Consider the following 26920-nt stretch of genomic DNA (forward strand, 5'->3'; position numbering starts at 1 on the left):
GACTCTTTGCGAAGTCTACTCCGTAGTCGATGTCTTAGCTACTAAGTTTACACATCTTTCCAAAGATTCCATTGGAAAAATACGTAAACAACCGAGATACACTGAAATCCTCTCAAGACTCAGGGCTACACACACTGGCATAGCTGAAGTTCGTATTTTTAGATGGATAAGAGGATAAATGGACCACTTCAAGTATTTAGTAGACGTACTATGTCATCCATTTCTCAACTTCGTCGTACAAATCGTTACCAGGACATTCTTCTGGAATCTGAAACTGTTGTTCCACTTCCCGCTCTTCCGTCTTTTTCCAGTAATGTACCTCCTCCTCCTTTAGAGCTTTCGGCAGCTGAAGTGCGCCTTGGACTTTCTGAAGTTGGGATTTGTGATAAGGGTACTGTCCTCTCGTAGCAGGCCCCACTTCTATGCATCATCTTCGGACTATCTATAGAGTTTTCGGTGTTAAATAGGAAACTATAAACAGAATAACAGAGATACACAACAAATTTAGAATGGAAAGCCTATGCAAGCACTCTCGGTACGTTGAGCATCATCGACTCTATTGCTTCTGAAGTTTTAGCCGATCACCTGCTCATAGGCCATCAGCACTCATCAATAAGTACTAACGCAGTACATGCTGAGGTAAGGATGTATACCCACATTTACTACATTAATATGTTTCCTTCAAATCCACTAGGAATTGGGAGATGGACGAAGATACGGGAGTTCTTCAGAGGAGTAAGTAAAGAAGAAAAAAACTTCCCGCTGCAGCTGTACAAAGTTGCACTTCTTTCGGGCAAACGCGAAAGTAAACTTATCGGTAGCGAGCTGGGCAGGTCCCAAACCAGCGCGTCTCATATGACAACTAGCCCAACTTTCTGCACCTCTCTCTGATGAGTACTTCACATAATGTCTGCACAATCTTCAGCAATTTGCACGTCAACTTCACACGCCGTTAGCCTCGCAAAGCACATCAACCGTCACATGACGGAATCACATTGCGAGGCGCGGAGTTTACTCCGCACGTCTTTGTCGATCGGCGACGTCGATGCGATATGAGATCATTACGACGGAGGTGATACCCAGGGAGTACACATGCAAACAATTCGGTACCGCCGAGCGCACCGCGCAGTCCCGGGGAGGGGAGAAATCCGAGGAAAATTGAGTAGGAAAGCGCGCGCGCGGAGGTCCCTACTTTAAAGATCAAGGGGCTTTTAGTATGGTCTATCCTCCTGCTCTAGTCAGTTATTTCCTTTCTGGCATGGAACTCCAAGATGACAGAATATTCGGCCCAATCAATGATTCAATGGGACAGGATGTAAGGTTGAACTAAGACTTGTGCTGCGGTCTATGTCACAGCCATACTTACTATGATGTGCTAAACATATCAGAGGTGCACAACCACAAAAGAAAGAGGCCCTGGAATTTATGTATGGTATGCTATGAACTGTGCAATAACGGCTTCAGAAAAAGACGAACTTAAAGATTTAATTTCCTGTAATGCAACATCAAAATACATAAAAGGTGTTCTGGAAAAGACATGAAATACATTGCTTCCCAGGATGTCAGAAAGTTAAGGAAAGCAACAGTTAAAAAAAATTAAGCACGCGATGCGCATAAAGGACAGTGCGCATCATGAAAAGCTGCATGAAAAAATAAATTGCTTTCCGAAAACACTGAGTGGAAGGTGCATATAGAATAAAATGCAGATAGTGTTTTGTACATATTGCTGCAGTCAAAGCATATGGGCCCAGTTAGCAGAAAAGTACCCTAAAGCATTGTTTTTTTTATGACACCCATAAAGTGAACAAGGGTATATCTTGCATTCGGTTTAGTGTGAGGATGGTTTTGGCAATAGCGAAGTACAATCTCCGGTGGTAGACACCTTTCTACCGCAACTTTCAAAAAGGTGCAAAAGGGCCTCGAAACTAGCCATGGCAGAACCGTGTGTAATGCGTTTGTTCAGCGGGAGACGTCTGTAATAATGAAGTCTTTCCAGGAGACATTCCCGCCTTTGAATCCTGTCATAAAGAACAAGCACAAACTCGCAGTAAAGCACAAAGATCGAAATGAGGTGAGGGTAATTAGCTTTCTGCCTGAATGCAGGATCGTGTGTTCATGGCATGTAGTAAAATATTTACACACCAAAGTTATGCAGCACGATTCAAACAGCACTTTTAAACTCAGCTAAAAGATATCATTCCCCAAACTTTTTTCACACACTGTGGAGAGTTATAAGTGAAATTTAATATTTTGAAACAGTACTATTGGAATGTTGTGATAAAAACTGACACAGTTGAGGAAATAATAGTAACAATCGGATGGAAAGTCATAATCAAAAGCTCAAGACTTGAAATGCACTTGGCTGAAGCAGTGAAAGCTTTGATAGCCTATGGTACCCATGATGCTCTTCCAGTTAGCCATGCCCAGCACAAAGAAACAAAGATGTGCATTGACACCAGCAAGACTGACACATTTTGCATGGAAGTGTCAGCAAAATGTAGACCAGATGCTAAAAGATTGGCTTGTACGAGTACGAAACATATAGGAAAATCCAGGAGAATGCTGAGCTTCTGGTGATAACCACTGTGATACCTTATTGAACGCGGGAGTGGCAAACAGATGAAAACAGTGTGCCGTGCGGCAGCGAAGAGGACACCGACTATTGGCCAATAGCCGTGAGTGGGTATGTATCGGCTGTTTCATACTTGGGGGAAATCTCGGAGCGCCTGGCATCGCGATGCAATTGGAGCGCTGCAATCGCGCGTCGGCAGCAGCTCGCGCATGCCGCATTGTCGGCCAGCGCACGGATATCATTGTTAACGCGGTAACTGGGCCGATACTCTGCACTAATCATTTTCAGAAAAATCTGCGCCGCAAGATGGGACACGAAGAAACAAGAACAACAAACTCGCGCGTGCTTTTTTTCTTCGTGTTCCGTCTTCCTGCGCATTTTCAGATGTCCCCATATCAACTTGCCCAACGTTGTGCAACGCCAACCTCTCAGCGGTTATTCGCGATAATGGGCACTAGAAACAGTATTTGACAGCATACCTTGTTTGCTCTATCGAAACATCGTGGTACTGTGCGCGTTCACGAATGTTTCTTCAGTGTGTGCGCGCCGCAGTAATTGGATGAGGAAGATACAATAATGAGCATGCACCATGCGTGGTCTTTATTTGACTTTAAATAAAAGACTGCCGAGCAGCTGAGCGGGTTTAACACAACAAAACAAATGGGAACGAATTCAGGAATGATTTAGGTTAGAACACCGCCTGAACGTACTTATTCTCGACGATATTTCATTACAACAGAAAGGACTCGCTCCCGGCGCCGAAATGCACTCGTGACGCTTCCAAGTTCATGTCCCCAGCGGTAGTAGCGATGATAGCGCTCATTCTAGACGGCAGTGAATGCATGGTGTCAGCGATGTGTTCTGCCGCAGCATGTCCCATTCGTTGACGATGGGGGCGTGGCATCACAAGATCCAGATTGAGCTGAATAAAACTGGGGCTCGTCTGCCGTACGCTTTTCCATTTTTTTTTCTTGTCTGAAAAGAGCAGTACTGTGTTATTTGCCTGGTTTACCATGTCTCGTATACCATAAAAAGAGCGACTTAAGATTATTGAACTGTGTTATAAAAGCTGCACTTAAAAAAAAAGCCCCCCGCGCGTCGCTTCAAGAACTTAGACAAAGCCTGCAGCTGAGGGCTTCAAGGTCTACTGTAAGGCGGCGACTCAATGAAGCCGGCCTAAAGAGTAGAGCCGCTGCCCAAAAACCTTTGCTTAGGGCCACAAACAAAACAAAGCGGCTCGATTTCGCGCAACTACACGAAAGCTGGACGGTGGAGCAATGGAAGAACTCTGTATTCAGCGATGAGTGCACCTTCACTACCACTTGCGACCAGCGAGAACGAGTTTGGCGCCCTGCAGGAACACGGTAACTTATTCTGCAGAATCAGTTGCACGTTGTTCATCCATACAATTAAGGTATTAGTTCGTAATATTTAGATTGGCTTGTCACACGCGGGTTCAGCTTAAGTTTTTGCGCTTTAGGGAGACGAATAATTAAGTTTTGAAGTATTTCTTCACTTAAGAATGAAATAATGCTACTATATTAGGCTAACCTATTTGCTTCATAAATTCAGTCACTGCACCAAGATGAGAGAATTTATTCCGGTCAATACGTTTAGGTTTGTAGCGTGGTTTAAAGTTTCCTAAGCATTAAAAAAGCTCAGCCATAACAGAGCCACAAAAGAGAAAGAAACAAGCATAGCTGTCCAAAGAGAGTTTGTAACAGGGTCTGAGAAAGGGCACTCCTCCAGCTTTCGCTGATTGTGCCGAGTGTTTCGCGCAGGCCTGGTTTTTTTTTTTTAGAAATTATCATTACCTAATGTAAAATATCGAAACTCAGTATATGCTTGTTTCTTTGTCCCAGCTACTTGCCGCGGTACGTGCAGCGAGTCACCGCCGGCGGGCGCACTGGTGCGAGTGTGTGGGCATGCATTAATTAGCAAAGATGGTCTGGGCCCACTTATCCGCTTTCAAGGCAAGTTCACCACTGAGAGGTACGGGGCGATTATAGACGACGTACTGATTCCGTACGTTCTTGACGGCCCGTTCCCGGAAAGCGACTACACCTTCCAACACGGACAGGTCACCAATCCACACTGCTCGTGTAGTGAGAGAACTTCTTAAAGAGCGCGGGCGGTGTCACTGTCATGGAAGAATGGCCGCCCCAAGCCCCGGACCTGAATATAATCGAAAATGTCTGGCGCTTTATAAAAATGTCGCTGGCGCGCCATCCTCTACACGGGCTGTCCGAGGATCGGCTGTGGCCCGCCATCGTCAGCGAGTGGGACGCCCTGCGAGTGAATACATCGCTCATCGAGCCACTGTACGCCTAACTGCCGTCCAGAATCAGCGCCGTCATCACTGCCGCTGGTGATATGACAATGTACTAAGTTGGATGCGTGACGGGCGCATTTCGTAGCCGGCTAGCGAGTCTTGTGGCAATGAAATGTCGCAAAGAGACACGTTCAGGCTTTGTCCTCACCTAAAACATTCCTGAATTTGTTCCCATTTGTTTTATTGTGGTAAGCCAGCGCAGCAGCACGACTCTTACTGTTGAGTGCTTTTTTATTTAAAGTCAAATAAAGACAACGCACATTGCGTTAATTCTCGTGTCTTCCTCGTCCCAGCGTACTGCGGTGCACACACACACACACAGCGTGAACAAAGATTCATGAAAGCACACAGCACCACGGCTTTTCGAGAGAGCAAACAAGGTATGCTGTCAAATTCTGCTTGTAGCACCCCATGATCACAAATAAAGGCTGAGAGGTTGGCGTCGCACAACGTTTAGCGCAGATTATCGGCCCAGTTCCTGCACTAACAATGATATCCGCGCGCTGGCCAGCAATCAGGCAGGCAAGCAAGAGGCGCCGTAGCAGACGACACGGTTCGAAACTACACTCCTGAATCATCTGCGCACCCGCGAGCTGCTGACGGCGCGTGGTTGCAGCGCTGGCCGCATCACGATGCTACGCGCTCCGAGATTTCCCCACTTAGGAGCCTGTTTCACACTTAGGAGTGTGAAACAGGCTGTACCTTAAGATGATCATCATCATCGACACCGACCTGTGAGCATCGACGGTGGCGCCTCGAAAAGCGTGGCCCGTGGCGTGAGCATTGAGCGAGGTTCGGCGTTCTACGGCAGAGCGTCCTCGCTGCGCGCCCGGCCCATAGGAGCTATCACCGCCCCATCACACTGCACCCGAATCAAAGCTGTCACCGGCTGAGAGGCCATCTCGTCCAGTTCTTCCGCAGGGCAACTTTGGTCCAGGATGCCAGGAGGTCCTGAGCCTGGCTGAACAAGCATTTCGGTCAGCGGCCACAGGGCTACCTCTCGCCAGCTGCGTGGATATGGCCCGGTGAGCTGCTACAGTGTGCTCCGGCGCGCAAACCGCGCCGTCGGGAAACCGGGCACGCGGAGGCTGCGGTACATCGACTGTGGCGCAGGGCCACCTGAGCTCCGCGAGGCGGTCCGACCCTGTAGTCCGACACTGCTGTCAGACACCGGTGCCGCGACGTCTCCGACACGGCTACACCTGCTGCCGCATGAACTGTAGGTAGATAACGTTTGACTGATCTATATATACATAGTTGCATGTTTTCTAGAAAGTATTTTGGGGAACTGTTGCGTGTGTCGTTTCAATGTATTTACGTGTCTCCAATACAAATCTGTGCTTCTATCTCTTTCTGGAGTGATCCTACACCCAATATCATGACAAGCACATTGCTTCTGTTGGCAATAAGTGCTATGAAGTCAGCGATAGAATCTGAGCATGCATATGCGCATTAAACATGCAGTACAAGCTGCCTTGCAGGGATATGTCGTTACTGCTAGGTCAGAAGGAACGAGGAACTTTTCGATGAGCGTTGTGTACCGCAGCGCTGGCCAAAAAACGATTTTGTATATCGACAATGTCGCCAGAAAACTAACCATTCTCACGACTAGTATAGCAAACCAAAGCTCGATACCCCAGAGGCTAGATACAGATATATGCATATGCACGGCTCGTTCAAAAGCAGCTGCAAAAATATTAATTAGCACAGTGTAGCAAAACTGAACTTAATCAAAACCTGGGCGAGTGCGAGGATTTCTTTGACAATACTGCAAGCTTTTTCTAGAAACAAGAAAGAGCAGTCGACATCTGGCGAAATGGCGCAATGCAGTTAACGAGATGTTAGTGAATGGAAGGATGTAGAAAGTGAAGAACTGAGCATTTCAAGTCTGTAAATGATAACTCCACCAATCACTGCATGCAGATAAGACCTTCCAGGTGTAAATAACTGTACAATAGTCTGAAACGATCGAAAAATATCTCGGTCTCTTGCAAAAGGATCACACCCAAACCTCATGCCTAGTAATGCTGCACAGCAGATAACAGTGCTTAGCATACAGCTCGTTCAATCAGCTCGTAGCTAATTGAACGAAGCATGGGTCAACGAAGAGAAGAAGCATGGTTCACACAAAGGAACGAGGGAAAAAAAAGGTGTCAGTTTCTTTGCAGGCTGCACGATTAGATGAGTCTCGGCCACCGTGGTGTGCTTTCGCCCGAGAAGAATTTCGGAAGCTGTGAACATCATGGAAACCGTGAAAGCGAAGCGTGAGTAAACAACATCGACCTCTTGTGCCTAATGCCTACACAGTCGCATCTGAACATCTGCGGTGGTCGCGGGATGCTCACATTTGCTTTTATTAGCACAGGATAACCAAGAATCGATGAAGGTTGGAAAGCAGTACATCGCAACAGATACTGGTAAGCAAACTTTTTCTTTTCAGAACGATCTGAACGGTCTGTCCCCGGAGAAGGTGAAGTGCGCAGTGATAAAAATCCCCCCTACATGTTGGAAGTGAACTTAACCGCGGAAAATGATCTGTTATTTTGTTTGTGAAGTTTATTACGTTTAAAAATAACAGTGATTATGTTGTGATAATGTTACAAAACATTAAGTGTAACCGCTATTTTCTAACGGCATGGTGAAATATGTGAAACGATACGACTTGTTGCTTGTATTAATTTGCTGCGGTACGGCGAAAAGTGAAAGTACGAAAAAATGGCGGCACCTCCAACGAGATCCCGCGTATCGGCAGCTCAGACCACTTCACTCTGTTTGTTGAGTTTATGGAGCAGCACCCGTCGTAATTGGCGAGAGGCGCCACAAGCCTCTCGCCAAGTACGAGTGCTGCGCATAAAAAAGCGTTGTGGAACGAGCTCACTGCTGCGCTCAACGCGCTAGGGCCGGCTGTAAAAACAGCCCAGCGCTGGCGCGCCAGTATTGGGCGCGAATAGTGCACGAGATGAAAAAACTTGCCGCGCTAGTTGGGTCGGAGAAGAGGTGAGAGCCTGCAGCTAGCAAAATACTTCGGAACATAAGCTCACCGTGTTCATGTTCTTGCAGAAAAACCGGAGGCGGCAGGTTGGGCGGGCTGGAGGGCCGTGTCATGGACGTCTTGAGCCGGACCGGCCCAGGCGACGCGCTGGTCGATTTTTTCGCCGATGACGCCGAGGTACGTAGCGTTTTGTGTTGCTATGTGGACCGGTTTGGGGAAGTTACACTGTTCAGAGCTGATGAATGTTTTACTGCTAATTAAGAACACATGCCAGCACACGATATCCATACTTTGCAGCAATGAAAATCTGGCCCCTCTAGAATAACATAAGAAACCAATGCTGTTCAGAAACGTCCTGTGATTAATTATATGGTTCGTTACTTCCGTGAAGCATGTGTAGTCACGAGTAGGTCAGTTGATGCATCAAGCATATCTGTACAGAGTGAATAAATCTGAAGAGATTCAGCAAACAGTTCATGGACTGAAGCAACAATAACAGTATTCTAATCATATTCATCAGGTGCAACGCTCACACAGTGTGTCTACTATGCTTTGTTGCAGCAGGCAATCTCCAGCGAAGAGGAGGCCGCTGCCGCCCGTGTGCCTCTCCCGACAGCGCCACCCCAAGTGTCCGTGTGCAGAGCCGGGGACGAGCGGCACTGCACGTAAGGCACTTTAACAGCAATTGCAATGCGAAGCCTTCAGAACAAAGCACTGCCTGTTATGAACTTTTAAATAGAAAAAAAAATTGATTTCACATAGTCACGTACAAAGAAACACAGCTAGTGCCTGCCGTAATCTGACTGTGCAGCATATTGTGCTGTGGTGTCGCTTTATTTATTTAGCCAACTGTAAGGTTTATACTACCTACAGCTGATTGCCGGGAATATTTTCCTATGTTTCCACCTGGTCTGCCAGTACATTTCCCTCGATGTCTCGGTGTCCTGGCACCCAGCACACCACACAACATGCTGCGCAGACGCATAAATATTACATAAAGAATTTTGTGCCTTTTATGATTTAAGAGATTTTAAAGGTTTTACTACGCTCAGCGAGTCTGCGTAGATCATTGCTTTTGGTATTTTTGATTCTTTGATATGTTTAAGAGCCGACACTATTGCATAAGCCTCTGCTGTGAAAATGCTCGTTTGGGGGTGCAGGGCGTCGGCATCTGAAAATGATGGGCCAACCGCTGCATAAGAGACGCCAGCATGAGACTGATGCATCGGTGTAAAATTCCGGACAGGAGTGCTGCAGTGCAAGGAAATGCATTCGAATGTGTGCAACCGGGGCGTGCTTCGTAACATGTAAAAAGGACAAGTCAGTCTACTATCTGCCACTGCCACGGTGCGACCTGTATAGTGGGTATCATTAGACGATGTTCTAAGAGTGGGACATCCATTTCCTCAGCCAGACTTCTCACACGCAACGAGAAGGGCTCTCTTACTGCAGGGCGGTTATAAAAGAGGTGGGAGCTGGACAAATCATTTACGGTGGAATATGAGGGATGTTCACTGTTTGCGTTCACTCTAAGGAAATACATGAAAGCTGTGTAGGTTCTGCAAGTGGCGGGACCACTCATTGGATTCGACGTAAAGGCTTTCTACAGGGCTTGTCATAAATGCACCTGTTGACAAGCGAATGAATACCTAGATGGTGGACGGGATCCAGCATCTTCAACGCGGTTGCGGTGGCTGACTGATAAATTATGGCCCCGTCAAGGCGTGTTCGTATGAGGCTTTTATACAAATTCAACAGACAGATGTAGTGTGCGACAACACTTTTAAAATATTCATTGTTTTCATGCACCTTGTTTTTAGATGTTTAGGTGCGGTCTGAATGTCCGTTTTTACAGGTAGACGCTGTCCTTGAAGGTCAATGTCGGGGTACAGTCCTCCATTCTAGAAAAAAGTACGCAGGTGCTCTTTTGGGGATTTAGGCAGAATCCATTCTCGTCTGCCCATTTAGCCACCTTGTTCCATACCAAGTTGAACCTGCCGCTGACAGATTGGAAGGTTGCACGATTTAAATCCAATCTGTACATCATCGACATATGTTGAATAAAACATGTTGCGTGGGATGTATAGACGAAAGGAATTCATTTTTATAATGAAGAGAGTGCAACTGAGCACCCCACCCTGTGGCACTCCAGTTTCCTGCCCAAAAGATCGTGATAAAGCACTGCCAACCCGAACACGGAATGTGCAATTCAGCAGGTAACTTTCAATGACATTTAACATATTACCACGTATACCAAAGTGGGAGAGGTCTCTCAATATACCAAACGGCCATGTGGTGTCGTAGGCGTTTTCCATGTCAAGGAACAGAGATAAAAATAATTGTTTGTGAACAAAAGCTTCACGTATCTCTGCCTCAATACGTATCAAATGGTCAGTGGTGGATCGACCCTCGCGAAAACCGCACTGGTATGGGTCAAGCAGCTTGTTTGATTCTAGGAAATGTGCCAGACGGCGGTTTATCATTTTCTCGAAAGCTTTGCAAAGGCAGCTTGTTAGAGCTATGGGCCGGTAGGTAACTAGATACGGACGATGGATCCTTGCCCTGCTTCAGGATAGGGATCACTATGGCCGCTTTCCAGGCAGAGGGGATGTCGCCGGAGTTCCAGATAGAGTTATAGAGACAGAAGGGTTTTCTTAGTTTCAGAGGGCAGGTTCTTCCACATTTCGTATAGTATGCGGTCAGAGCCTGGGGCAGATTGGTTGCAACAGGTGAGTGATGCTTGCAGCTCTGCTAGGGAGAAAGGTAGGTTATATGGCTCGTTCCCAGTGCTCTTTCGGTCTAGTTTTTTTGTTTGTCTATTGCTGATTTGTATCTTTGAAACGGTGGAGAATAGTGCGACGAACTGGACACATGTTCAAAATGTGCACCCAGATGGTTCGCTTGGTCCTCCAGGTTGTCTCGCTGCGTGTGTACCAGGGGAGGTAGGATGCGTTTGTGGTCCTCTTTCTCTAATGACCCTGTTCCAAACCTTGGCCTCATCCGTATATGAATTGATACTTGATATGAATTTTTGCCAGCTGTCTCTCCTGGCTTGTCTGCGCGTTCTCCTACCTTGGCACTTAATTTTCTTGAAATTGACAAGGTTCTCAGCAGTAGGAGAATCACGAAGCTGCCTCCATGCTTTGTGTTCTGCTGCCTACGTGCGTTCTGACATTGTTCATTCCACCATGGAACACGGTGTTTGCTAGGAAGTCCACTTGTTTGGGGAATGTACTTGGATGCTGCATCAATTAGGAACCTAGGAAAATACTCGACGGCACCGTCAACTCCGAGCAAAGACATGTCAGCCCACGAGATCGTACTGGTAAGTGTTTGGAATTTCTACCAGTTCGCTGCATCGCCCTTCCACCGGGGGGCATGTGGTGGAGATACGTATATCTTTGTGCGCTCAGTAGTATCGGGAAAATGGTCGCTCCCATACGGGTTTTTTATAACTTCCCATTCAAGGTCAGGTAGTATGGATGGAGAAGCTATGCTGAGATAGATGAGGAAAAGGTTTTGTTTGCGAGACAATAATATGGTAGCTTCTTTGTGTAGCAGACACGCACCGGATGAGAAAAGAAAGTGCTCAGTTAGACGGCCTCGTGCATCGATGCGAGTCGCCCCACAGACCGCTGTGCGTATTGAAATCGCCAAGAACAAGGTTCTGGCAATTCGTCTATTAATGACTGAAATTCATGTTTGTGTAGTTGGTAATAGGGGGGCTATGTAAAGCGAGCAAATAGTGATGAGTCTGTTTAGGAGACCAAGTCGAACTGCCACTGCTTCAAGGGGCGTTTGTAGCTGCAAACGTTGACATGCTATGCTTTTGTGAATTACAATGGCAACACCGCCTGATGATGCGAGAGCATCACGATCTTTACGAAACGTAACATACTGTCGGAGAAAGTTTGTATGTGTCGATTTTAAGTGCGTTTCCTGTACACACACAGCACTTTTGGATTGTGTTGGTAAAGAAGTTCTTGGACATCGTCGAGGTTCCTTCCTAAGAAGGCCTTAGGAAGGCCTCTGATGTTCCAGTGTATGATTTGTGTATCCATACTGAAATTAAATAGGTGCTGTGTGTACTAAAAAAGGAAGTGTTGCCTTAGATTACAGAGCCCTTTCCAGGCGCTGTAACGCAGGATTTGTCCTTTCTGAAGCGGTCGAGGGAACCTCGCCGCTCGGTGCGCCGTCGGGATGGGTGTGGTGTCCATTGCTTCTTGTGAGGCGCCGAACACGCGCTCTAGCCACCCAAAAGTTTGGCGTGAGTCTCCCCGCGAAGGACGAGCCATTCGCGCCCACCACCCCTGAGGCTGCCTTTGGGCCTGAGCTGCGCCAGCTGTCGCTAGCGCCAGCAGGGGCCGGTGAGGGTGAGGCAGCCTTGCACTCACCGTGGGAGCTGCTGGCGGGCCCTGCGGGTTCGCTACGCGTAGCGCAGGCTGCCACTGAGGACTGTTGTGGTGCCGGCAACCCTAGGGTAACCTGGCCTGTTTGCTGGTGGTGAGTAGGCTTAGCTCCTTCCACCCTGCGGGCAGGAGCCACAAGCGACAGCTCGCTGTGGGCGGGCTGTGCAGGTGGCAGTAGCCGCTGCGACGCTGCCCCTTGACGCGCCGCATCAGCGTAAGTAGTCGTGTGGAATGCTGAGCACCTTTTGCGTGCTTCCCTGAACGATACGTTTTCACGGACTTTCAGTGTTATTTCTTTTTTCCAGCTTGGACAAGATCGGGAGTACGCTGGATGGTCAATATTGCAATTAACGCAGTGAGGTGTGGCCTCGCAATTGTCTGAGGCATGACCTTTTAATCCACACTCTGAGCACAGGTGAGACGACCACGGCAGCTCTGCGAGCCATGGCCGAATCTTTGACATTGGTAGCATCGTCTAGTATTGTCTTATGGCTACAATGGTTTGTGGCAATACGCTCAATTCAAAGGTGTGTATCAGATGTTTCGTGGGGATTTCTTTGTTGTCCCGTCTCAAAACAATGCGCTGCACATTCGTGACGTTCTGCTGCTTCCATCAGTCCGGTTTCAGATAGGTCGATGAGGTCTGCTTCCGATACTACCCCCCGTACTGTGTGCATGGACCGATGCGGTGAAAAGGTAACTGGGACATCACCAAAAGTAACAAGTTTGCCGAGTCTATTGTATCGTTCTTTATCACGTAGTTCAAGAAGGTCCCCGCTTGGCATTTTGGTGACCTTGTAGCCAGGGCATAGCGTGTTGGTCAAGCTTTTTGCAACTACAAATGGTGCTATATGGTCTCATCGGTGCGTCCCCACTTCTGAGGGAGACGATGAAGCCGTGGAAAAGCGGGTGTTCCCATAACAATTTGATGTAGTTCGGCGGAAATGGCAGCCACCCACCACGGAGTCCAACAAGGGGACGCTACTTCACGTGTAAGGCTGCAGGCGCCAGCCGTACATTACCGCTATAACCTTATATATAAGCCCAAGAGACGGCACCTACACATGGTTAACCCAAGCCGCCTATGAAAAGTGTGGAAGTAACAGAAGAAAAGCGGTGACAGGACAGTGAGGACAGAAAAATGGAGAAGAAAAAGATCGGAGAGGGGGACAGGAAAAGGCGACCGCCGATTTCCGCCGGGTGGGTCAGTCCGGGGGTGCCGTCTATGTGAAGCAGAGGCCAAAGGACACCCGACATTAGCTCAACCTCCAGGATCCCCCTTTCCCCAGACCCGGCTAAGCCGCGCACGGCTACACGCCAGAGGGTCCAACCCTCATGTGCTCGGGTACGTGGTGTCGCAACACACCTAACGCCTGCTTACAGACGCCCCTGCTGGGCACCAGTTCTTGGCACAGTCGAGTGGGGTATTAGTGGTTTTCAGATAATCGCTACTTCAATGGTGACGCGACCATGTACGTCATTTCAGCACAACCCTGGTCACCAAATGATGCCATCGGCTCCGCGTTGCTCTTGCTGCCTGCTCGAGTTACAAGCCTACTGCATATAGCGATTGCCCCGTCTCATCCACGCGCAGCAATCGTTCTGCTGGCTCATGTGCTTAAGCTAGGCGGACCTTTAAAAAAATCAAGTTTGCTAAGCTGGGCAATTCGGTACGGTTGCATTCTTCAGATCTGTGCAGTTGCAAACGAAACGAGTGCAAGAGTACTGTGGAGCGCACGGAAAATGATTCATTCAAAACAAACGTGCGCAGTTTTCAAGAATGCTTGGAGAATGCATGAGCTTGTGGACTTCCCCAAGCCATAAATCACAAGCGAAGGCTGCCTTCACCAGACATCGCAAACCCATCATATATACCGCAGGTGTTACCAAGCAACACGCTAAATTCGCCCGCTGACCCAAGGAGAGCTCGGCTAAGCGCGATGTGCGTTCCCGCTCCAATGATCAGAGGTTGCGCCAGCGGAAACGCTGCAATAACATGCCACTTCGCGTCCGTCGCCAAGCGAAAGGCTTGCGCACACTACGCAATATTTCCATTTTCCATGACATTCACGCTATTGCGGGGAAAATAGAGCGTCAGATGTGGAATTTAATGTTGGCAGTAAATTATCTAAGAGTGGTTTGTTGATGATGTGTTAAATGTAGATAGCGAGAGGAGCCTGCTCCTTATAAACAAATTCCTTATAATATTGCATTTCGCAAAAAATTCCCTTAAAAAAAGTACGGACGCAAGGGTGAACAGATTCTCTCAAATGACAACTGGCGATTACAAAGAACCTGTATTTTATAAAGGCCGCAATTGACATACTTGCTCACGATCTAACGTTGAACGCAACATGAAATTTTTGCCTTGGTTTGGGTTTACATAATACGCAAAACAAGTCAGGCGAATAATCAAAAGTACAAATCAAACGGACCAGGTAGGAAAGACCAAACAAAGGCATACTCATCACAAAGTTTACTAGAAGTCAATCACACAAAAAACCGTACAGCAAATTAGATGAGTCAGTACAACTACACAACCCTACATCTAGAACAAATGAGAAGACCACACAAGCGCGAAATCACTGAAAGTTTATTGAAATTGTATCACATAAAAAAAGACGTTCGAGAAGTTTACATAAAAATGTCAGTTTCGTCCTAAGGGCGAAGCAATGAATGCGATAGCAACACAGCAATGTCATACGAAGTAAGGTGAGCGGCTTTGGTAGCAACACGCAGAACTGTTGTCGACGCCATCGGCGTTTTGCCCGCGTTAGCTCAAAATGCGTGCGGCGTTGGTGACTGTTGCCGGAGCCTCTGATATAAATAGGCACTTTGTGCCGCAGCTAAACGTCGCCTCCCTTCCCTCCCCCACGGCCTCTCGCGCGTCTGAAGAAGGCGCGTTTGCTCTACATATATGGTGATTGTAAAGGAGAAAAGAGACGCCTACTTCAGCAGGCCCTTAAGCGAGCACGGCGCAGAACGCGCGTTTGTTCTCCGCCGTGCGTTCATACCCCGTGAAAGACGCGCCCATCGCGCCCTTTCACTCGCACATACAGCGTTCGGCGCGCGGCGACGATTTCATCTCCAAATGACGTCATACGGAACCTCACGGCGACGGCAGAAATCTGCTTTTGAGTGTCCATATAATTGCTATCGCAATAAAACGGAAAGCAAGCACGAAGAATCGGTACAACTGCGCGTGAACGTACAGCGAGAACAAAAACGGAACACGAACACGAAGAGAAAAAACGAGACCACACGAGCACGAAAACACGACTGAAAATTTACTGGTAGTGGATCACATTTTCTGCGGCTTGACACACAACGTATTCTTGAATGCCTCCATGTCCGTGACGTATTTTCAGTGCATTTACAATCTTTACTAGTTTTATACGTGCCTGCACTTCGCCTCTTCTATATCCACAGTGCGTAGCAGCTAAGGCGTTTCGGCAGCGCGGCGTATTCATTCCACTTCAGCACGGCGCAAAACTTGCGAATCCCACTCACACGGGCCGACTCCTGCTTGGAAGTCTAGACTACACACGATGAACCTTCGCCGCATCGGCCGCACGTCAAATTCGTTCTCCGACCGATGCGTCCGTCAGTCTCTTCTCAGGGCAACCATTGTGGCAACGGCAGCAGCTACTGCGCACAGCGTCAGTGCAACACCGCCGAACCCAAACGGGGAACTGACGGCGCGGCGAACGCCGTCAGAGCGGGGAGAGCAGAGGCGACCACGCCAGCCGCCGCAGCCAATGGTGACCCGGCGTTCGTCATCACGCCACACCACCGCAGCAAATCGCGAACCACCAACCGCGCTCGCCCAAATCCGGTCGCATCCGGTAAGCGCCGGCGTCGCCCCCCCTCTCGGTGGATTCAGGAAGCTTCCGGATTCGGTTTCGGGCGCTCGCATTTTGAACGTTAACTGGCACGCGGTACGCCTGCTGCGCCCATGGGCCGTATTCTGAAACGTTCGCCTAGGCGAAATTTCGCCTAGGCGAACGTCGCGTTCAATAAGTCTAATTGGCTGCTCACCCGTGACGTCAGCATGCACTACCAAGACGCGCACTCGAACGTCTCGCAAAGCACACGTGAGGGCGCACCGTGCGAGTGCAGAGCTGCTCGGGTGTGTTGTATTGGAATGTATTTGCCGCAGTACGGCTTTGTGCATTGACTATGATTGGCTACGGCTGTTTTAGTTAACATAAATTGAAAAACAAAATGTGAAAAGCAATATTTTAACAAATAAATTGGTCTGCAACTAACGGGGTTACAAATCAATTCGGGTACAAGTGTAAAGCAACACGTTTTGGTTATGCGTCTGCGAATGTCGGGTGTCGGCCATCGGCTACCGCGAGAGGGGCATCGTGTAAACATGGCTCCTTATTTTGAAATGGGGCGGGCTGAGCAGAGACGAAACCAAACGGCGTAGCGTTTGTGCGGGCTTAGTGTGTGCGTTTGCTTTTTGTTTTTTATTGAGAATCAGTGCCTACAATGCTTTCACGGCCCATCAATACATGGAAAAAATTACAAACCCTGAGCCGGGACCTTAAAGAAGAAGCCGTCAAACGTCGCCGTAAAGTCGTCTGCTTTTCTTCTGCTGCCGTCGGAAAATTGGTGAGTTTGCGTTGCATGCGTTGGGTTGTAAACAGACGGCACCAATAGTGATTGTTTTTTTCAACTGAATTGCAGGTTTGTGCAAGAAGAAACACCGTACGACTACTTATTTGTAGGAAATAAAGGCTGTAATGAAAAAAAAAAAAGTGTTCCATTCCTTGGTCATCTTGCTCGCAAAGACGGCCAGTTTGCGTCCTGTACATGTACGGAGAGCACCACACCACCATGCCCGGATACCAAATTACAATTCGGCAGGAGGAAATTCTTATAAATTTTATGGAACGGCACCCCCGGCTTGTTAGTAAGTCAGGGGAATTGGATGGGGACTTCACGGTCGCCAAAAGGAATGATTTGTGGGGGGAATTGGCGGCCCTGCTCAATTCAGAAGGGCCGCCAACCAAGACGGAGTCCCAATGGAAGGTGTGGTGGTCGAAGTACCTGTACAAGGTGAGGCGCGAAGCCGCTGTGGTGGCTGGCGAGATGAGGTGAGTGAAAAGAAGCTAATAATGATAAAGTTTCACCTTCTTACGAGACCACTAATGTTTTTTTCTTGTAGGGCGACTGACGGCGGCCGACTGGGCGGCAACAAGGGCAGAGTATTGGCGCTCGTGGGGAGGGGAAGTGGCGGCGGCCTGGGGCCGGCGTACTTTATGTCTGACGATTCCGAAGTGAGTATATATTAATCGCAAGTGTGCTATATTGTTGTTTTTTGTTTGTTTGATGAAGGCAGTGTGAGTGCGCTAAATAAATTGGCAAGTGTATTGTCATAGCAAACAGCAGCAAGTACTGATGAGCTTGAAATGTGAACATAATGCAATCATTGTGGACGGCCTGAGTAGTTCCATCTAGACCCTGAGAATAAATCGAAAAATGAAGTGGTCATGAAAGGATAAAACAACGTGAAGTTGAGCTTCAATTGAAAATGTGGTGGCTTTAACTGTACAGTGTCCAAAAGAAAGTGAAGGTGTGGTGTCATGCAAGGTAATAGCACAACGCATTGTTTGCATATGTTATAACGCCTCGTTGATTATGTCTGCATTTTTGCAGGAAAGCCACTCGGAATCGTCAGGTCAGGCCATCGCAGCCACGTCCGAGCCGGGCACGAGTGGTACAGGTGGGGCAAGTCGCCCAGCCGAGTCACCTGCACCACGTGCCGTGCCGGCTGCCGAACCACGAGTGCAGGCACGTCCAAGGCGAGGCCCGGGTAAGGAACTATGCATTACACTCGTGAGCATTTGTAATGAGTAGAAGAAGCACATGTGCAAGTCTCATTTGTCATGTGATGATATACTTTGCTTGCATGACCGAAGTATGCAAACATCCCAGTACAGGTTGTTGATGCATCTCATACGTTGCATTCAACATTACGGTTAGCTCTTGCAATGTACTTACAGTTTGCCTGTTGTCGATTGAACAATGTCTGTCGGTGCTGCAACTAAACTGCATAGGGACCTCAGTTGTCATGAATGTGTGCAATGTCACGATAGAAGGCAAGCAGTGAGATAGTTGGTAAGATAAAGGACTAGTACTCTTGAATCGGGATCATGCTGGGAATGCATAGCAATTGTGTACAAAATGCAGTAATGGTTACTCAGCAATGCAGTGTTATCGCACGGTTTATCGTACAATTTGTTCGAATGCGAAACAAAATATGCGCAGTATACATGTTAGCTGGAGAATTCGGTTGCACACTTTCTCTCAGCACCGATGTGATCCGACAGGTATGCAAACAAGGAAATCAAAAGAGCTCTGGACTGTGGTGGCACATGAGTTAAAATGCCCACTGTCAGCAGATTGACCAAAGTGCAGCGCATCATGTAATGATTTTAGCACGCTGATACATGTGAACACTTTGTATTGCTGTTTTTAATAAGTGTGTGCACCTAGCGTGACAGATGTTGTTATTCCCCGACGACGTATGCCGTGATAATTTTGTGGCAAAGTTTTGTTCAAGGACATCTGCATACATCGTATGTAGGTGTGTTAGCAACACCAGGTAGAAGCTGGCAGTTATGACGGCTTAGAAGTTACACCATCATCCGAGAAGCACAACACAGAAAAAATGTGCACAATCGCATAGTTGAGCAAGCAGTTCTTTATGAAGCTATACATAACCTTTAGCTGCATGCCTTGCAGAGAAAACCTGAAAGGTAGTTATTGTTTAGTAATGAAAATTGTAATGTAGGAACATTTTTGTGTGTAAATGTGATAAGTTATTCTGCAATGGTCCAGAAGTGTAACACACAACCCAAGAATGGTGTCAACATGGAAACTTGAAACCTAAAAAAAATGAAAACTAGCGCAGGCATGATGGTGCAGGCTATGCCGCAACATTCCAGCAAATGCAAAAATGTGCTCTTGGCCGAAGAGTGTATCGCTTTAATGTGGAGTACGTTTTTTAGGAAATTAATGCCATAACATTTACTTCTTTCACATACGCGGTTTAAATTATGTGTATTTACAGAGACACGGTTACACATGTCCTGTCAGTGTGTGTACCTGCCATTTAGCTTGCATGTTTATCGTTCGCTTCTCTGCATACACTGACCGAACATTACCTTATCTGTTACTACAGCCACCTCAAGGAGGCAGCCGCCACGACAGCGGAGCGAGGAAGAGCTGCTTGAGCAGGTAGTGCTGGATGGTGGCCGTTTTGTAAATGTTTTACAGAGCCAAGTCACCATCCAGCGGGACATACTCGCTCAAGTGACAAGGGTATGTGTCTCGCTTGGTTCACAATATATGCAATCTACTGCACTACCAGAACCCATGAACTTGTTGAGTACGTGGGAAAGGCGTGCCAGAAATAAGAAATGTCATCACCTGTCAGCATAGCAGATGTTGTTGGGAATGAGCGGAAGCAGTGCCATGGGAATAAGTTGCTGATGTGATCCATAGGTTTCAGTGGCAGTGGGTAAGCACTACAACACGATGATAGTAGCTGCATGTGTTGCGATAGTTATAGAGCATAGTACTTTGATGAAATATTTTAAATGTACATGTACTATTGGTGTGTGTAAAGACATTCAAGAGGGGTTGTCAGTAATTAGTGCAATTTGAGGGCAACACTGTTTCGTTGTAACATGTAATGGATGTGTGAGTAGGGCAAAAACTACCAGCATTTCTTTGTGTTCCTTTCTTGTAAGCTGCAAACTGAAGATCTGTAAGAATGTTGTGTACATAGCAGAACATTTATGAATACAGTACCTGTAAGTTGTTTTGCAGTGTAATACTGGCATTTCAATCATTGGAGCATATTTTGAGCGGCATTTTCACCACCGACACAATTGCAGTAACAATAACTGGATGATAGTGTTAGTTCATCATGAAGGTTGATTTTATAAACCGAAAAAATGAACGAAGGATTGCAGACATGCATACAACTAGCATCGACACATTGGGTCTTACATGCGTCTGCACATTTGAAATAGTGAGGTGCAGGTGTGCCTGTGTTTTATGAAAAAACATGCATGAGAATTGGTAGGTTCACCTACGTACCATATGATGAAATGCATTGGTAGTCGTGGCACAAAAGAACGGCTGCACAAATAGTATAGCCGAAGTGGCAAGTGAACCCAGCAATGCATGTGTAACATAACTGTGTGTCTGCAAGCGTGAACAGTGCAAGTTGGTTCTCGTTATGGACGCTACAAATCAGAAATGTGTGTTTTATGTGTAATCTGCATGACACAAAGTTGCTTATGTTCTTCAAGAACATATGTAACTATGCATATGCGCATGCATCATATTTGATATGTCTGTATTGCACTCCTCTAACAGCTGGCCGAAGCCTCCGAGCGGACAGCCAGCGCCCTCGAACACCTTAGCATTTTTTTTCCTGGTAGCATTTTTTTTTTTCGAGAACTCGCAGTACGATGCGTTCAAATATCGAGTGATTTGAGAGGTGAGGAACGCACTCGTACGTGGCCCCAATACTTTACTAGGGCACTGAAGTAAAACTGAAGAGTGTCGCCGCAGGAAGAGTCACTGGCCTGCATTAATTAGGAGTGTTTGTGCGAGCGCAGCCAAATCAGCGGTAAGCAAATTTTTGAGGTCTTAAGGGCGAGAATACCCAATTCTGACAGAGCGTAATGTGTAGTTAGAGGTAAGAGTACGAAGAGATCACTCACCGTATTACAAATTATTATACAAATAAATTTCACTACTTGCTCATTGAGAGATTGTGGAGGAGATATCGGGTTACACAAACCTATATGTAAATCGCTAGTGTTACGCTCAAAACCTAAAGCGACCGCATATTCTAAATACCGAAAGCATGTTTAGAGAAGTTGCATTTGCACACGGCTTAAATATTTGATTGCATCCTTGTATCTGTGTTTCATGCAAAAGACGCAAGCTCAATGTCCCGAGAAAGAGTGAACACACACACGCAAACATCCCAATCCCCAAAAACCCACTCAGAGAGAAGGCAGAAGGATACAGACAAACAGGAGACAGTAGTATGTGTTTGCATGCGTTTCCTTACTGAGTAAATCAAGCGTAAACGAGGCTATCCACAAGCTATTTTAAAGGGCACCTCTGTTCCCTGGTATTTTCTCCATGGCTCGGCGAATGAGACCAATGTCAGATGCTGTCTCAAGCTTCGACTCTTTAGACTTTATGGCACGTCACAACTATGTCTTCCGTACCCACGACACCTTTCGATGGCAAAGATATGAAAAGCCAGGTAACAGATTTCTCATGAACAAATTGACATTCCATCCCCGATACCTCCTCAGCCGGCTATGTTCGCCGATAGCGAGGCAATCGAATATTGCTTTGCCGGATTCGTGCCTTATTTTACAAGTTCAATAAACTAAAATTAGTCTCATGATGTCACAAAGTTGGCGTTCCGACGCACCGCATCCCAGACTGCGAAGGAGTCTTGAAACATTCTCTTATCTAGGTACGTGCACGTGCCTATGCTCACCAAAAAGTAGTTCACCGCGATGCCAAAACAGAGGCGCCGAATAAAGTCCTTGCTGATCACCGCAAGGTCGGAGTTGAAGGACTCTCTTCATATGCTCCGACTCGTGTTGATGGCGTCAGCCAGCAGGTCCACTCCACGGTCGTGCAGAGGGTTTGGGCCCCGCATGCTGTGTTCCAAGTCTACTCGCTGCTTTTTTATGCTGCTTGTGCTTGAAGCGAGCGGGTCGAAAATTTATGTCCATGCTCTGCACGTCTGTGCATGATGTCGGGGACAGTGCAAGAAAATCTGAGCCGCCGACTTTCAAGAACTGAGGCTTTCCTAATGTGTTGTGCGATACCCGACCACAGCTCGGCGTCGCTGGACTCAACGTACAAACCTAGGCTCTTAATTTGGGGGGGGGGGGGGATGCAGCACAGCAAGGCTAGCACTTCCCCTCGATCAGCATTGGGACGACTGAAGTTGACATCGGCAAATGACTTGGATTCGAGCAAATCCAAGTTAGACATTCTCAAGAGTGCCGAGAGAGACTTTTGTTTCAGCGCCACTTTCCTTAAGCGCTTTGCAGAATCCTGGCAAATACCTGTACTTATAATTATAGTTATTATGTATGTGTGCAGTAAGCCTTTGGAAGCACAGCTTACTCGAAACAGTCCAGAAGAACTGGAACCACTGTGTCGCCTCCAGGAATGATAAAGGAAGCACGAGTCTTTCCAATGTGTCGTTCTTAGTGAGCGCCGTGTGCAAACAGCCAATATCGAGAAGAACTGCTAGTTCTGCGTCATCGCACACCATGGTGAAGTTGCGTATTACGTTGTTTTCTGTGAGCATCTTCGCTTGCTAGCTGGGCAGTGCTGGCATCAAGCGCAATGCCGTTAAGACTGAGGTTCTGAATGGTCTTGCTTACAATAAAGCCGGCCGCCATCCACCTGAAACACTTCCGCCTGCTTCGGGGGCCTGCTTCAACACTTAGTGTGATATGTGATTGGGTAGTCATGGGGTATTCGAAGTTTTCATGGCCAGCGTGACATATGACGGAACCGTGCATGCCCAGCTGTCGGAGAGTTTCATTCTCTTTTAAGGCGTCAACAAATAACCTGGCGCTCTTCTTGTATGAATTCTCAAAGTGCTCAGCCCTAAAAGCATCACAACTGTCGGTGCAAAGTTTCGGCCGGTCATTATGTAGTTGACGCATTCGAACTCTTCCAGGTTTCTGAGGAAGCCTATGATTATGTAGTTGACGCAATTGAACTCTTCCAGGTTTCTGAGGAAGCCCATGGCCGCGTGGAGGTCCATGATCCTCAACTGGAAGATGCCGATCTTCATAGTCTTATAGACGGGTTGGTTTTCAGACCATCACACAGAAGCGCTCCATACCAATGCAAACCGCAATTTGTATGAAGAGATGTGTAGCAGCCAGTGCATAAGCTGAGTAGCGTGATACAACTCCATGTCTGGAACGACTGGGAAGTAGATCCCCCCCCTTCTTCCAAGCCCCTAAGGTACAGCTGGCCAGATCTTCCTTTCATTTCCTGAAGTTCCAGTTGGGTGTGTGTACTTTGGCATTCAAGTGTCACGTTATGCCTGCATTGGACAAGTTTAGCTGCACAATTTATGATGCACCCTCGTTAACTAGTTCACGCCGTGCGGGCGAATCGTAATAACTCATCTCCTGTAGCGCACTGTACTGTAATATATTGTTAAATATTTCTTTACCTTTCGTGTTTTTTACATCAAGCTTCTTGAGGAACCTCCCTACCCTTGCCACAAAGTGCACTCCTCGACGAAAAGACACCAACCATCAGGCGGTTTGCGGAGCAGGTCTCCAGAAGACAATTTCCAGGCGGCCGAAACTAGTAACGACTACTCGCACACCTGATAAAGCGCTTGGTGTCATCCGCACTGCTATCACAGACGAAAGGTTTCAGCTGCTAAATAGCCATGCTAAGCTTAAATAAAAAGGCAAGGACAGTTTGCCCATTGGGTGAAAAAACTTCCACCACAATTTCATTTTCGTGGGTCATTTGCGTGTCGGTATGTCTTCATTTGTAACTTTGCCCACTTACGCTCTATCAGGACGTGGCTCTCTAAGTGAAAACGAAAGCTGGAATAATTCTGGGAATTATGACATCCATCTCATTGGCAACTAGATGGTGGTGTGAGTGTGACCGTGTCCACGAATATTGGACGAAATGATGCTGACAAACTTTGAGCATGATACAACCCAACGTCTTGCACAAAGATTCAGTGACAATGCTGTTGAGCGCACTTCAATCATCGCAGGCCGAGCCGCGGTAGTTCTACTCTATGGGACTGCTATAAGACGGATTCAGCAAGTTGCCTACATAATTGACCATGGATCAACACCATGTCAGCACTGTGCTAACTGATATTATCCGATTTTAAACAGCAAAAGGAGATCTATACTTAGCCAAACAGCTGGGGCGTCTGTGGTGCACCGTTTTTCACTGTTGGTGATCTTTTTTTTTATCTTTGATGTAGCACATATTGTGAAAACAACACCAAACAGCTGGCTAATGCGCAAGCTGCACATCGAAAATGAGGTTAACTAGGCGCATATAACCGAGTTGTACCATTCGCCACATAAGTTGTGCTTAGGTTGGCGCCAAAGTTAACAGAGACAAATCAGAAACCATTTAACATTATGAAATTGATACAGGCAACGCAGGTCTTGAGCGCATCAGTTTCCATCGCCATTATGGCACAAGCCAAAGTACCGGACACCCCCGCCTTGCACAGCGAAATTGAGTGAAAGAATGGATAAACTTTTCTATGTCTTGAACAGCTCCAGCCCAAACATAATCAAAACTGCGGTATGCAATTCGGGAACGACAATCTGAGGTAGCAGCTTCATGAGGCCGCCATTCCTTGAGCTGCAGCTTCGAAGTTTGAAGAGAGACGGCAATCACAATTACTGGCTGGCAATTGACTATAAAAGCATTCCTTTTGCTATGGGATGAGCTTTCAAAGTACGTTTTAAGCTTCCTCCTTACGAGGCGGCTACAACAGGACCCTTTGGAAAATATCTTTAGTTTTATTAGGTAGTGTGACAGGGTTGACAACACGACTGCTGTCCCCTACTTCGTATTGGTCTAAAGCAAATTACGGAAAAATAATCATGAAACTAAGACAAGACAAATATTAAAGGGGACAAGTATGAACTTCCTCAAGAGTTCTCACTTTCATTGCGGAGGCCTTCGCTCGCCCTTCATGTCCAGCCTTCTTGTCCGGACGACTTTACTTCAGGATAAACACGCACTTGCCTCACTGGAGGAGTCTCACACTGTTGATGATTCGGCTTTGTACTATGTCGCTGAATTCCACGCAACAATGTTTCTTGAAAACCGTGAGAAGGGCCGTAATTTTGCTCATCCGTAAGGATGAGCAAAACAACACAGCACAACCACATATTACGTTTTGTTATTGGAGTATTTCATGTCCGTGGTAAATTGTATGGTAATGTAACTGTTCCATCTGACAGAGACTTTGAAATGTTGGAGATGGAATCTTTTTTAACACACCTGAAAGTGTAAGCACACTAGCATAGCGCTTGCTTTCTATCCTACATAATGTTGCAATTCTGATGATTGCCGACAAAAATATCTAAGCACGTTCTGCCGCATATGTTTGCATGCCTGTTTCATTATAAGCAACCTGGATAAACTTTGATCCTTACTCTCCGGTTTGCAGCTTGACAATTTTGAAGCATAATTCTTGATTACAGGCATTGTGCTTGCACTGCAGTCGTGAGGCAGATTTCTTTCATCATTTATTGTTCCGTACGCTGTGCAAATGGGTGTCATACAAGTTGAAAAGCTCCGCTGGCCAAACGGTAACTTCACAAAATGTCAGAGTAGAAAAAAAATCCCATGAGCGTCACAGTCTAGGGCGGAATTGCATGCCTGGAGAACACGCTCATTTTTGTGCCTACAGGGGTCAAAGTCAATGCCGATACCTACCACGAGCTGATTTTGGAAGGCACTGGCATTTCCTGTGGTCAAGGGAAAGCAGAAAACTGATTGGTTGCTGCAGCAAACTGGGCCCCTGTGCACAGAGCGATGAGGACTTGACTGTTGTGAGGATGGCCCGATCTCAATTCGATGGATCTCGCTGTTAGATTTATCCTGGAGCAAAAAGCGTGCTCTTTCAAGCACAAACCCATCGAATCGCTGAAACGGGCTCTGGAGAAGGCCTAGGAGGAAATCACTCTAGAAGACGTCATAGCTATTATAACTTTGCGGATCTTCTTCACCGGAGAAGTTTCACATCGTTTGCAATTTTTGTTCTGGGACATGCTAGGTGAAAAGTGCACAACGATGTAAATTTCTTTTTTCCGCAATTGTGCTTGTTCGTATTGTCAGTTGTGATGTTAGCTGTGATCATGACTGTGATATAGCCACAACATAAGGTTGCACGTGTACAAAAAGGTATGGAGTCAGCAAATCGGTTGTGGCAACCACTTTGTCCCACTAGATGCATCTCGACAGGGTCATATTACACACGCAAACACATACGCACAACACTGTTCGTGTGACTTATTTTCTGCCATGGCAAGTTCCTATTACAAAAACTGGCATTGCCCCACCGGAAAGCGTCCAGAGAGAAATGCATTACTGTATTGAGAAAGCTATTAAACATACTTTGTTAAAAAATTGCGCAGTCTGTTCCTTATGTCTATGTTTTTGTAGAAAATCTTGCTTGAATCAAGCCCTTGTCATTTCTCTCCATACATCTTAGTTTCCTCATAAACATAATGGTGCATACAATGCATCAATGCAACGTTTCATGCCATACACATATGTATTACAACTTTAGCATTAGCGTCTCCGAGTTGTCACCTTTGCTGCCAAGAGAGTTTACAAAATGCAAAGTTGAATGAAATAGGAAGTTCTAATTTTGCGCAACGAACTTTAACGCTTCAGTGAAGCATGCTTTATTGCAGTTGAAGCGGAACGCACAATGGAATGCATTGTTTGTAACGTCCCTGCTGCCATCTTATTTACAACAGCTGTAGTGATTCACTTTTTCTCTTCGTTTCCTCCAATCG

General features: G+C 46.8%; 1 long non-coding RNA gene across 1 annotated transcript; it reads left to right on the forward strand.

Annotated features, from left to right (window-relative positions):
• The first annotated feature begins 6614 nt into the window (after positions 1-6614).
• On the forward strand, positions 6615-8073 carry LOC125945915 (uncharacterized). The gene is made up of 3 exons (XR_007467209.1): positions 6615-7168; positions 7265-7321; positions 7965-8073. It is a non-coding gene; the product is annotated as an uncharacterized LOC125945915 (long non-coding RNA).
• The last annotated feature ends 18847 nt before the right edge of the window (positions 8074-26920 follow it).

This window comes from Dermacentor silvarum, chromosome 5 (genome assembly GCF_013339745.2).
Source record: "Dermacentor silvarum isolate Dsil-2018 chromosome 5, BIME_Dsil_1.4, whole genome shotgun sequence".
Classification (NCBI taxonomy): domain Eukaryota; kingdom Metazoa; phylum Arthropoda; class Arachnida; order Ixodida; family Ixodidae; genus Dermacentor; species Dermacentor silvarum.